The sequence below is a fragment of the Diabrotica virgifera genome, chromosome 10 (assembly GCF_917563875.1).
Source record: "Diabrotica virgifera virgifera chromosome 10, PGI_DIABVI_V3a".
NCBI lineage: Eukaryota > Metazoa > Arthropoda > Insecta > Coleoptera > Chrysomelidae > Diabrotica > Diabrotica virgifera.
Genome location: NC_065452.1, coordinates 152,679,782 through 152,693,477, shown reverse-complemented (window position 1 = coordinate 152,693,477; position 13,696 = coordinate 152,679,782). Strand labels below are relative to the sequence as shown.

The following is a 13,696-nucleotide window of genomic DNA, read 5'->3' as shown; positions in this document are numbered from 1 at the left end:
GGAGAACTTATGTTTGTTTTGAATTTGGTAATTTTTTATTATCATTAGAGAGCGGAATATATTATGCAAAGTGCATATAGATGCATATATTGCATATTTTCAGACAACAAACACAACATTGCATATTTAAGCTAAACACGATTTATTTTGCATATTTTAAAAATAAATTATATAAAAGTTTAAAATTTTCCTCTCTTAGTTGGAATTTTATAACTTCGATATGAACGAGCTCGTTATTTATCTATCTATCGCTCATCTGGACTTTCCCATTACTACCTGAATTTAACAATTATGGGTGTTCCCAGAAAAATATTATTTTATTAGCGTAGCAAGTCGTAGGTACCTACCTGCTTTGAAGGGTCTAATAATTATTTTGTCAGTTTCCGGCCAACATTTGTTTAAAGTAAACGTTGTATCGTATTTAGTGTTTTTGAAGTGATTGGTATATATTAAATTTAAATATGTCTACCATTCAAAAAAGTGCTTGGATAAAGTGTTTTCCCGAGTTAAAGCTAAGTGGAGACAAAGTATTTTGCAAGGCCTGTTCCAAAATCGTAAGTTACATTCATTTTCACATTTCATTTTTTAAATGAGGAACTGACAAACAAAAGCATGTCCCACAAAAGAAATTTTTCTGGAAAGAGTGTTTTTATTCGACAAATTCGCTTTTACTTCTATAAAGACGGACATAGAGAGAAGCATCAAAATACAAAAATCCATCAAATTGTAGACAATTCCGCTTTTGTTCTTCAGCTTAAGTAACGTACTTTGTTCTTTAAGTAACGTACAAATTGCTAAAAAACTTATGTTCATAAAAGTTAATTTTAGTTTTTTACCAGATCTAATAAAGTCATTAGAACAAAGGAATTTACAATTAAGTGATTCGGTTAATCTTGTTAACACTTTTTCTGCTCATTGTCAAAAAATTCCCGGAAATACAGGGATTACAATTAGAAATAAATTAAAAAATGTTTTAGAAAAACATGAGGGCTTCGATTGTTTGAGGAAAGTTGTACGTATTTTTGAAGGCAACTTTTCTGAAGATCTTACGACTTAATATATTGTTTTATTTTTGAGTATTTTTAATATGCATTTGCATATTTAGACAAATTTAGAAAAAAATACCTGCATATTTGTAGTAAAAGTAATGCATATATATGCGCATATTTTGGTAATGTTGTGTTGCATATATTCCGCTCTCTAATTATCATCATCAGGTAGCGCTACAACCCTGGGTGGGTTCTGGCTGACTGTACAACTTTTTTCCAATTTGTTCGGTCTTCCATCAACCTAGGGCCAAATGGAATGTTCATTTTCCGGAGATCTGCTTGGATGTTACCTCTTCATGGCATTCTGGGACGTCCGAGTAGTCTTTTGCCTGTATGAATCTCCTCCCATACCAGTCTTACAAGTCTTTCGTTATGAAGTCTGTCTGTGCACGTGGCGTGCCCATCTTAGTCGCTGTGATTTAATTTCTTGGACAATATCGGTGTCATCGTAGAGTGTTTTTAATTCGATATTGGTTCTGATTCTATACTGGTTTGTGTTAATGTCGTGGTGAGGTCCGAAAATTTTTCTAATTATTTTTCGTTCAAAACGTCTGAGCTTTTCTTCGTTTGCTTTGGTCATGGTCCATGTTTCGCATCCATATGTTAGTACAGGTCTGACGATGGATTTATAGATTTTGATCTTGGAACTTCTTGTAAGATTTTTTAATTTTTTAAGCTTATCCAGTGCGAATAGACAACGATTTTCGGATTGGGTTCTGTCTTTTATTATACAGGGTGTCCAGAAACTCTACCGACAAACGAAGACAGGAGATTCTTCAGATAATTTTAAGACAATTTAGCTCAATTCGCTTAGTCCGAAAATGCTTCCTAAAGGAGCTAGAGCTCTTTGAAGATGGCTTCTTGTAATTAGTTTTTCTTAAATACCTCCAGAACGCTTCAATTTAGAAAAACGAAAATCGGTACCTATATTTATCTTCCAGAGATGAATCGATTCCATCCATTGCCAATTTCTAGTACCGATCATAGGCGTCCGTTTTGGGTAGGGCAACGGTTATTTTATCCCATAACTTTTTTGTCTTTAACTTTTAAGCATTTTTGATACTGGATTATTAAATTGTGAGGTATTCTAGTACTAAAAGTTACTCTTGGTTTAAGTCCGTAGGACACATGGTTTTCTAGAAAAATCGAATTGAAAATTTTTCGTTTTTTTGAATTTGAATAGAAATTGAAAAAAAAATTAAAAAAAAACGGTGTATTTTATCAACTTAAAGCAAGAGTAACTTTTAGTACTAGAATACCTCATAACTTAATAATCTAGAGTCAAAAATGCTTAAAAATGAAAGACAAAAATGTTATGCGATAAAATAACCGTTGACCTACCCAAAACGGATGCATATGACCCGTACTAGAAATTCGCAGTTAATGAAATCGATTCATCTCTGAAATATAAATAAACGTACCCGTTTTCAGATTTCTAAATAGTTTTTTTTTTAATTTTTTTTGGAAATTCAAAAAAAGAAAAATTTTCAAATCGATTTTTCTAGAAAACGGTGTATCCTATCGACCTAAAATAAGAGTTCCTTTTAGTTGTAGAATATCTCCCAATTTAATAATCCAGAGTCAAAAATACTTAAAAATTAAAGATAAAAAAGTTATGCGATAAAATAATTGTTGCCCTACCCAAAACGGACGCCTATGACCGGTACTAGAAATTCGCAATGCATGGAGTCGATTTATCTCTGGAAGATAAATATGTGTACCAATTTTCGTTTTTCTCGATAGAAGCGTTCTGGAGTTATTTAAGAAAAACTACTTACAAGACGCCATCTTCAAAGAGCTCTAGCTCCTTTAGGAAGCATTTTCGGACTAGGTGAATTGGGTTAAAATATCTTAAAATTATCTGAGAAATCTCCTGTCTTCCTTTGTCGGTAGAGTTTCTGGACACCCTGTATATTATAATAATAATATGGTAATTTTTTAAATCTAGAACATTTTTATGGACTGATTATGTTCTGTTTCTATTGTAAATTCAATATTACTATGGAGTAAATTATTGTATGATAAAAATTGGTCAAGTTGTCTGTTAGTTCCTACAAAGCATACTAGTATATCATCCACGTATCTCGACCAATATAAGAACTTTTTGAATACGGGGTGTTTTGAAATCGTTGTTTCTAGAGGATCCATAAAAATATCTGATAGCAATGGGTTTAGAATCTATCAATAATTTATAGTTCACTATTGATAAATTATTTTTTAGATTAATTTATTATTAATTATTATCACACAAATTACCAAATAACAATGGATTTATACAAAATATAACTCTTTCTTTGGAGTAGTAGCCAAATTCACATACTTAGGCCCCTTGATGACCAATCTTCTTAAAGTGTCGTCTTCTTTCGAAGGTGATCATCATGACTATTTCTGTTCTGTTTACAGCTGCTTTAAAAAGGCTGACTAGACGAGTAATTAAACCACTCTCCGAGATTGCGCAGCTGTGACATTCGCAGCTTTTCAACGCTACGCTTTCCTAAAATCCTTCCTGCATGCAGGAAGTGGTATTTTGTTCCTCTCATCACGTGGCCAAAGTATTGTAGTTTTTGTATCTTCATATTCAGTTCTGTTGCTTTTGAAAGTCTTCTTCGCAAGACTTCTTTATTCGTGATGCTGTCTACGTAAGATATTCTCAGGATTCTTCTGTAAAGCCCCATCTCGAAAATTTCCACTTTTCTCATCATCGATTTAGTCAGAGTGGCTGCTTCTACAGCGTATAGGAGGATACTAAAAATGTAACATCTAAGCACGCGCATTTTATGTCGACACTTGAAAGTTCTATCCCAAAAAACTGTTTCATTTTTATAAATGAGCTACGTGCAATTTCAGTTCTAACTGATAGTTCCTTTGCTTCTTTTTCTTTGGCTTTTTCCCATTATGAGTTCGCCTTTTTCGTCTTCTACAGCACTCTATTCTCTCAATCGCCATCTCTGACGTCTCTATCTATCATAGCATTTCCTATGGAAGTTTTCCATCTCATAGAAGGTCTTCCTCTCCGTCTTGTTCCCAGCGGGTCCCAGTCCAATATTCTTTTAGGCCAGCTGTGCGCAAGCATTCTTTGTACATGTCCATACCAACCTGGTGCAACCTGGTTCGCACAGCGAATGGACGAATTAACTATGAACACAGCCCGTACTTCGATGAATCAGTGGTTCGTTAATTTACCTGCACCTGCACCGCGAATCATGTTGTTTACGAATTGATTTTTAACGAACAAGACCGTACACATTATTCGTGCACTGCCCGTGAATCGCGCATCACGAATCGCGAATACATGCATAGTCTGTAGCCACCTTTAGCGATTGCAATGAAAGTAGAAGTTGCCCAATTCGGAAGCGCATAATACAGTACCCAGGGCCCCCGCTATCATATGTGCAAAGTGTGCAATGCACACGGGCGCCATATTTAGGGGCGTCAAAACCCAGCGTAAATAATTGAAAAAAAAGTGCAAAGAAAACTAATATTACAACAAAAGAAATACATGAGAAATTAAATAGGATTAGGTATAAATACACATGAAACATTTAAATTTATTGACAGCGATCTTTTAAAACGTTGTTTTGTTCTTGAAGGACTACTGACAGATCAGGATAATAAGGATATAGACTACAATCATTTGTTTTTAAATTAAAGCGTTAAAGTTATTTTCATATATATTTGAAAACAATTTAATCTCCACCCTTTCAAAGGTATGCACTTTACTAAGAATTCTTTTGACATTGTCTAATTTCTAATTTGTAGCTTTTGGCGAGCGATCTTTTTCAAAGTTAAAAATCATTTAAGGACAATAATTATTATTCTTCAAGAAAGTTTGACTGGGGGCTAGCAATATTAACAAGTGAACAAGAAAGTTTTGATGGTATAAATTTAAGCGATGTAATTATTGAATGAATTTGCAACAGCAAAGTTTCGGAAAGTATCGCTACCATAATTAATAGCTATTTTTGAAGTGAAAACTTCTTTAGGGGCGTTGAGCGATTTTTGGACAGGGGAAAAAGCATTGAATTCGCGACCGTCATTGCGAGCGTCATCGCTTAAGCTGTATATCATTTGTATGTATATATAAATTGTATAGAAGTATTTAAATTTAAAATAAATGTAAGAACCTATTTTAGGATGGGAAAAAAGGATTTATTTCGCGACCGTCATCCCTTCGGCGGAATAAATTTTGTACATATCTATATTATGTGTTTGTATACATAAATTGTATAGAAGTATTTAAATTTAAAATAAATGTAAAACCTATTTTTGGATGGGGAAAAAGGATTTATTTCGCCACTGTCATCGCGACCTTCATCTATTCGACGAAATAAATTTTGTACGTATATTTATTGAAGTGAAGACTTCTTTAGGGACCTTGTGCACATTTTGGATGGGAAAATGTATTAAATTGGCGACCGTCATCGTGACCGTCATCGCTTCGATGAAATAAATTTTTTAAGTGAAAACTTCTTGAGGGACGTTGTACACTTTTTGGATGGGGAAAAATATTAAAATAGCGACCGTCATCGCTTCGAAGAAATACATTTTTGAAGTGAAAATTTATTTAGGGACGTTGTGCACTTTTTAGATGGGGAAAAGTATTTAATTAGCGACTGTCATCGCTTCGGCGAAATAAATTTTTGAAGTAAAAACTTCTTTTGGGGACGTTGTGCACTTTTTAGTTGAGGAAAAAGTATTGAATTAGCGATCGCCATCGCTTCGATGAAATAAAGTTTGAAGTGAAAACTTCTTTGGAGACGTTGTGCACTTTTTGGAAGGGGAAAAATTATTAAATTAGCGACCGTCATCGCTTCGACGAAATACATTTTTGAAATAAAAATTTCTTTAGGGAGGTTGTGCGTTTTTTGGATGGAAAAACTATTAAACTTCGTCAAAACTTCGACGAAATAAATATTTGAACTGAAAACTTCTTGAAGGACATGATTGTGCACTTTTTGGATGGGGAAAAGTATTAAATTAGAAACCGTCATCGCTTCGACGAAATAAATTTTTGAATTGAAAACTTATTGAGGGACGTTGTGCACTTTTTGGATGGGAAAAAAGTATTAAATTAGGGAACGTCATCGCTTCGACGAAATAAATTTTTGAATTGAAAATTTCTTTAGGGACGCTGTGCACTACTTGGATGGGGAAAATATTGAATTTGCCACCGTCATCACTTTGCTGAAATACATTTTGTACGTATATAAATTACGTGTATGTATACATAAATAGCATAGGGCATACGCATCGCGTATATGGGTATAGCACTTCTTTTTGGATGGGGAAAAGCATTGAGCTCGTAATTTATATACTATAAGAAGTTTTCACTTCTGTCGGCACTCTCACGAGTGCCTTCAATTTTTTTTATTTTTCTATTGTACCTATAGCACAGTAAATGAACGTGAAATACGGCGAAACCATCTTTAGGTTATACTTCCCTAAACTTCAAAATTGGACTTATGCCGTTGGTTGCTTTTGCTTGGGGCGTGAAAGTTATCCCTTTTCGGGGATGAAAAAATATAGGTTTAAAATAAGTCCGAAAATGGATAAACTGACTAATTCTAAGCAACTTTTGTCCTATAGAGTTTTGTAACTAAATCAATACTTTTCGAATTATTTGCGAGTGAAAATGTTTACTTTTCAACAAAAAAAAAGTTTTTTTAAAAAAATGGTATTACGCAAATAACTGAAAAACTAAGTATGTATTTTATCAAAAAAATATTATTATCAAACATGTAACTTATAAAAAAACGAAAAAATATACATGAGGTCTATATACTATAGACCTAGTAAAACCAAAATTGAAGCTCATGCAAAATACGTTCTTCTTCGTCAAATTCCAAATCAAATATTTCTACGTGGAATATCCTAAAAATGAAGCACTTTTCGGGAAAAACTCATTAAAACTTATTATGACTTCTAAAGTTCAGTTTTTTGCTTTATTTCAAGCACCTACTAAAATACCTACCTACCTTTAAAGAAATAAATAAATGAACATGAACCAAAATGCCTTAAGGGGCACCAAAATCCGTTTTTGCACGCAGGCGCCAGTAGCCCTTACGTGGGCCCTGACAGTACCTCTTCATTTATTATCATTTTTTCGCTGTCTGATTCTTCTGATACTGCTGGAGCTGGACCGAGTCTTTCATCTTGAAAGAGACCTTCTTTGAAGACCCTGTATATTTGTAACTGGTTTTAAAAGGCTACCTCCTATTTTTGTAAATAACTTTTTTTGGCATATAACCCTTCAGCGGACGGACGAAATAAAATTACACGAACACACGGATGATGCCTGTGAGGACCAAAATGAAAAATTTCGAAAAAAGTATAAATGAAATAAATTTTCTTAAAATATTTATCCATAGTGTATTTCTATAATAGTAGTGTTAGTGGTTCAATATAATTGAAATATTCAAGATTTGTTAGAAATAAACAAGCATATAAAAATTCTCTACATTTTTCGCATTTTGCTTTTATTGAAAAATTTCGAAAAAAAAACTATAAATGAACTGAATTTCCTTAAACTATTTATCCATTGTGTATTTCTATAATAGTAGCGTTTATTGATTCAATATAATTGAAATATTCGAGATTTGTTAGAAGTAAACAAGCATATAAAAATTCTCTACATTTTTCGTATTTTGCTTTTATTTTTAGTTTACAACGAAATAAGAAAAGGTAACCCAAACGTAAATATTCCATTGTATTAATTATCGTAATTCATCGTAAATGTTTAAAAAAAGTCCATACAGAAAATATTGATAATGAAATTCTGTCAGCACATCACCTGCAGCGTGATGTTATATAGTCTAGTCCAGCGGTTCTCAACCACTGTGTCGCGACACACTGGTGTGCCGGAAGAACCTATCAGGTGTGTCGCGAGATTTACGAATACGATATTTTTATTTATATTTTTTTACTTGTTATAATATACCAATCATGCATTCAACCATTTTTTTACCTATTCGGTATATACCACGTTCATCATCATCATTCTCTTTGCCTTATCCCTATGCGGGGTCGGTTTCCCTAATTGCATCTCTCCTCACAATTCTATCTTGGGTCATATCAATGTTAATCCCCTTTACCAACATGTCCTGCCTTATCGTCTCCCCCTAGGTCTTATTTGGTCTTCCTCTCCTACTCCTTCCAGGAATCTGCACTTCAGCTATTCTTCGTATTGGGTGATTAACGTCTCGACGTTGAACATGACCAAACCATCTTAACCTATGCTCTCTCATTTTGGCATCAATTGGTGCTACACCTAGACTTCCCCTAATATACTCATTTCTAATTTTAACCTTCTTTGTTACTCCACTCATCCATCTAAGCACTCTCATTTCCGCCACATGCATTCGTTGTTCCTCTTTCTTTTTCACTGCCCAACATTCAGTTCTGTACATCATAGCCGGTCTTATGGCTGTTTTATAGAATTTTCCCTTCAGCTTCATTGGAATTTTTCTGTCACATAACACACCACTCGCCTATTTCCACTTCATCCATCCAGCCCTAATTCTACAGCATGCATCTCCATCTATTTCTCCATTACTCTGTAATACTGATCCTAGGTACTTAAAACTATTGCTTTTCACAATCATTTCACCATCCAAAGATACCATTTTATTTGTAGTAACTCCATCTTTAAATGAACATTCCAAATACTCCGTTTTTGTCCTACTAAGTTTTAAACCTTTTTCCTCCAGAGCTTGTCTCCACTGTTCCAGTTTTGTTCTAAATTTCTTTCACTATTTCCTATTAACACTACATCATCAGAATACATTAGACACCATGGAATACTACCCTGTAGTGTCGCTGTTATCTGGTCCAAAGCTAATGAAAATAAATAAGGACTAAGCACCGAGCCTTGGTGCAATCCTACTTTCACCTGAAATTGATCACACCTGTCTCTCCCACACCTTTCCTAACACTAGTTGTTACTCCCTCATACATATCTCTCACAATCTTTACATATTCGCCAGGGACTCCTTTCTTATTGAGTGCCCACCACAGAACCTCTCGAGGAACTCTATCATATGCTTTCTCAAGATCAATGAATACCATATGAGCGTTGGCTTCTTTATTCCTGTATTTTTCTATCAGTTGCCTTACAATGAAAATTGCATCTGTTGTTGATCTGCCCTGCATAAAACCAAATTGATTATCCGATATTTCGGTTTCTTCACGTATCCGTCTATCAATTACTCTCTCCCATATTTTCATGGAGTGGCTAAGTAGTTTTATAGCCCTGTAGTTTGTACATTGTTGTATATCTCCCTTGTTTTTGTTAACAGGTACCAGTATACTGCTTCTTCATTCGTCTGGCATTTGTCCCAACTTCCATAATTCTATTAACGTATAGAATATATACCTATTAGGTATATACCACGTTATCCAATCAATAAAGTGCCAATCCGTAATTGTTTCCTCTCTAACTGTTTTTAATATATATCTTTTTAATATATTCATCTGTACTGTCCTACCACTAGCAAAAATTTGTACATATAAGGGTGTCGCGAATCTGTAAGGAGTACGTTAGTGCGTCGCTGAGTAAAAAAGGTTGAGAACCGCTGGTCTAGTCGCAACCTAGGGGGCCCCGTGGGCACTTTTAGCTCGCCGAGATTTGATGGTGGTATTATAGGTTTTTTGGGTCGCTGAATCCAATGGAAGTGGTCTGGAAGCCCAAATGTGGTGCGTTTAATTGTTATTAACAAATTATGGTAAAATTAGGTGTTTTTCAGGAATTATTAGAAGCCCTGTAAATAAATTGATAGTGTTAAGATCTTCTTTGGTGTATTTTTGGTCGCTGAATCGAATATGACTAGTCGCCATTACTCAAAATTTGAAAATAACTAAATAATTGTTTATTCGCCGAAAAGCTCGAAATGCGTTATCTACAGCAAGTTTGTAGTCTTTTTCATAGTATTTTTGTACGCTAAATCGATTGTCACTAGTCGTGATAGCTATAGCTTAAACCACGTTCCGACTTTGTTATTATTATTAATAAATTATTGCAAAAATAATGGTTTATAGTACGTTTACTCACGGTTTTTGCTCTAAATTTTAAAAAATCACTTGGAATGAAATGAAATTTGGCATGCACGTAGCTAATATGACAAACAAAACAAGTGATATTGTGCCGATGTGTGCTTTTACCCTGGGGGTGAGTTTTGCCCCGTTTCGGGAGTGAAAAAAGAAACCTTTAAAATAAGTCCGGAATTGGATAAACTGATTAATTCTAATGCTGGCCACTCACTTACGGATATCGAAGAGGCCGAGCGACTGACAGGCGGTTAATTGAAGCCAAAATCACCACATACACGCAGTTTTCGTAAAGGCGTTGGCACGCTCGATCACAAAACTGCATGTGTGTGGCGTCTCAACTGCAGTTCATTAACTTAACTATTTAAATAACGGCCTTCAGTCCTGGCCTGCATGCCATGACCTTTTCGATATCCGTAAGTGAGTGGCCAGCATAAGCAACTTTTGTTCTATACAGTTTTTTCACTAAGTCAATACTTTACGAGTTATTTGCGAGTGAATATGTTCATTTTTCAACAAAAAAACCAAATAGCTCGAAAAATATTGACTTAGTGAAAAAACTGTATAGAACAAAAGTTGCTTAGAATTATCAGTTTATCCACTTCATATACTTCAAGACTCGATGGTAAGGATATAAGACTCGTCTCATACTTATACCTCCAACAAAAATCAACAGTTCGATTCGAAAATGAACTGTCCGAAATCTTCACAGTCGAAAAAGGAGTTAGACAGGGTTGCATACTGTCACCAGCATTAACATATACTCTGAAAACATCTTTAGAGAGGCCTTGGACGAATCAGAAGATGGTATTGCAGTAAATGGACAACTTATAAATAATATTAGATATGCAAACGATACAGTATTGCTGGTAGATAGTGCGCAGGGGCTCCAAAGGATTATGGACAATGTTGTAGAAGCATGTAACAGATACGGCCTAAAACTAAATTGTAAGAATACAAAAATAATGATCATTAGTCAAAACACCAACATAAACGCCCAAATTACCATAAACAATACACCCCTAGAGAGAGTACAGAAAATATGCTATCTGGGCTGCAACATTAAGGATACTTGGGATCATAGCTACGAAATAAAAACTCGTATTGAAAAAGCCAGAAGCTCTTTTAACAGTCTTAGGAAGATTATGTGTAACTTATCTTTAAGTATCAATATACGCATAAGAATTCTTAGATGTTACGTCTTTAGTGTCCTCCTCTACGGAGTTGAAAGCTGGAGTCTGACAGAAGATGCCATAAAACGGTTAGAGGCGTTTGAAATGTAGTGCTACCGACGTATGTTGAGGGTCTCATGTATACACCACACAACTAACATAACTATTCTCCAGAGGCTAAGAAAAGACAAAGAAATAATTAACACCAAGAACAGAAAATTGGCTTACTTCGGTCACATTATGCGTAATGAAAAATACTGACTGCTACAGTTGATTCTACAAGGCAAGATTGAGGACAGGAGAGGCCCTGGACGTAGACGTATATCCTGGCTGGCCAATCTTAGGAAGTGGACTGGTCTAACGTCAATGATCTATTTCGAGCTGCCGTAAATAGAATAAGATGTAATTGATTAAAAGAAATAGATTGTAATTTCTACACTTGTTTCTCTGTTTTCGAAAGATATGTCTTGTAGGTTTCCTCTTTCGTCGTCGAAGAGCTCTTCCATATATTCTTTCCATCGTTTTAGCTTTTCGTCAGTCGTTATAATAGTATTTCCATTTTTATCTAAAAGAGTTGTGTTGTGGTTTTTTTTGCAGCCCTGCCTCTAGGCACTCCTAGGTTTGACTAAAAACACTTTAGTCAAAGGCCGAAAATGGAATTTATTTCGGGGTTTGACTAAGACAGTTAATTAGATCTGAGGATTGGCTAGTCAAACCTATAGACCAGGGCGCATCTGTAAAAATATTAGTACATTTGGATATTGAGAGGTGACTCATATTTTTTTGCTGAAAATGCTTGGAAATAACTCATATAATAATATTTGAGTTATCCCCCCACTCAATAATGCCCGGAACATTGTTTAAATAATCAAAATGTCAAAAAATTAAGGAAAAATTCGATTTTGTTCATGATTTTTTGACTATAACTTTAAAAGTATTCATTTCCGAGAAAAGTGGCACTGGCATAAAAGTTGCGTAATTAAATTTCCTACAATATAGGATTAGTTAAACATTTTAAAAATTGTCACCCTTGGTGCAAAATAGCAATATTTGCGAAAAAAACATAAAAAAACAAGTATTCGCATTTTACGTTTTTCAACCATTTATGCTACACTTAGGACCTTCATATTTTACCCAGAAAAACTTAATACTAAATAAAACAACACTGAAAATTTCATTAAGATCGGTTTAACAGATTTTGCAAAATAAATTTAAAAAATTCATTTTTTCAAAATGTTGCAGGACTGAAAATAAAGCAGACAGCAAGTTGAATTTTTTTTACATATATAATACTGTACCTTTCATTTTTGCAATTTTCAAAATTAAAATCGGTTAATTACTACAGCGTCAGAAATTTTATTAAATAAACATTAATTTTTGGTGCTTCGCGCAGGACAGCGGATACGTTTGCTTTGATTGGGCATTCCAATGACCTTTGATAATGATTGATAAATTTTAATTTTTAGTACATTTTGATATAAATAAATGAATTTGTTTATTGCAAAATAAGAACACATACTTTGTCCTTTGAAATTATACTTTTTTTAGCAATTATACTTTTTTTCTTTGTTCATATATTTTAACTTGGACAATAAAAGTTTATTATTTTTAAACATATGCAATTGTTTAAACAATATTTCACAAACAATAATCAAATTAGTTTGATTTTTGTGGAATTAAAATATTAAAATAAAACAAAATATAGAGTTAGAAAATAATATATTACATAAAGATTTAAAGAAATTTGTGGTGGAAATCAACTTGTGTGAATCGAACACCACAGTCCTGTGCGTAGCACCAAAAATTAATGTTTATTTAAAAAAAAATCCTGACGTTGTGGTAGTTAACCGCTTTTAATTGTACAAATTGCAAATGAAAGGTACAGTATTCTTCTCTATGTAAAAAAAAATTCAACTTGCTATCTGCTTTATTTTCAGTCCTGCAACATTTTGAAAAATGATTTTTTTGCGAAAGCTGGATTTCAAAATCTATTGAACCAATCTGAATCAAATTTACAGTATTGTTTTATTATGTCATAAAGTTTTTTTGGGTAAAATATGAAGGTCCTAAATGTAGCATAAATGGTTGAAAACCGTAAAATGCGAATACTTGTTTTTTATGGTTTTTCGCAATTATTGCTATTTTGCAATAAGGGTGACAACTTTTAAAATTTTTAATTAATTCTATAGGGTAGGAAATTTAATTACGCAACTTTTATGTCAGTACAACTTTCCTCTGAAGTGAATACTTTTAAAGTTATAATCAAAAAACGAAGGAAAAAATCGAATTTTTCCTTCATTTTTGATATTTTGATTAAACAATGTTCTGGACCTTTTTGAGTGGGAGGATAACTCAATTATTATTATATGAGTTAATTCCAAGCAATTTCTGCAAAAAATATGAGTTACCTCTCAACGTCCATCTCAAAACAGA

At 33.7% G+C, this 13,696-nt stretch overlaps 1 protein-coding gene across 2 annotated transcripts in view; it reads left to right on the top strand.

Moving 5' to 3' along the window:
• The window catches only part of LOC114335679 (putative transcription factor capicua), a 124,586-nt gene that overhangs the window by 53,312 nt on the left and 57,578 nt on the right, over positions 1-13,696 (top strand). The window lies entirely within an intron of this gene.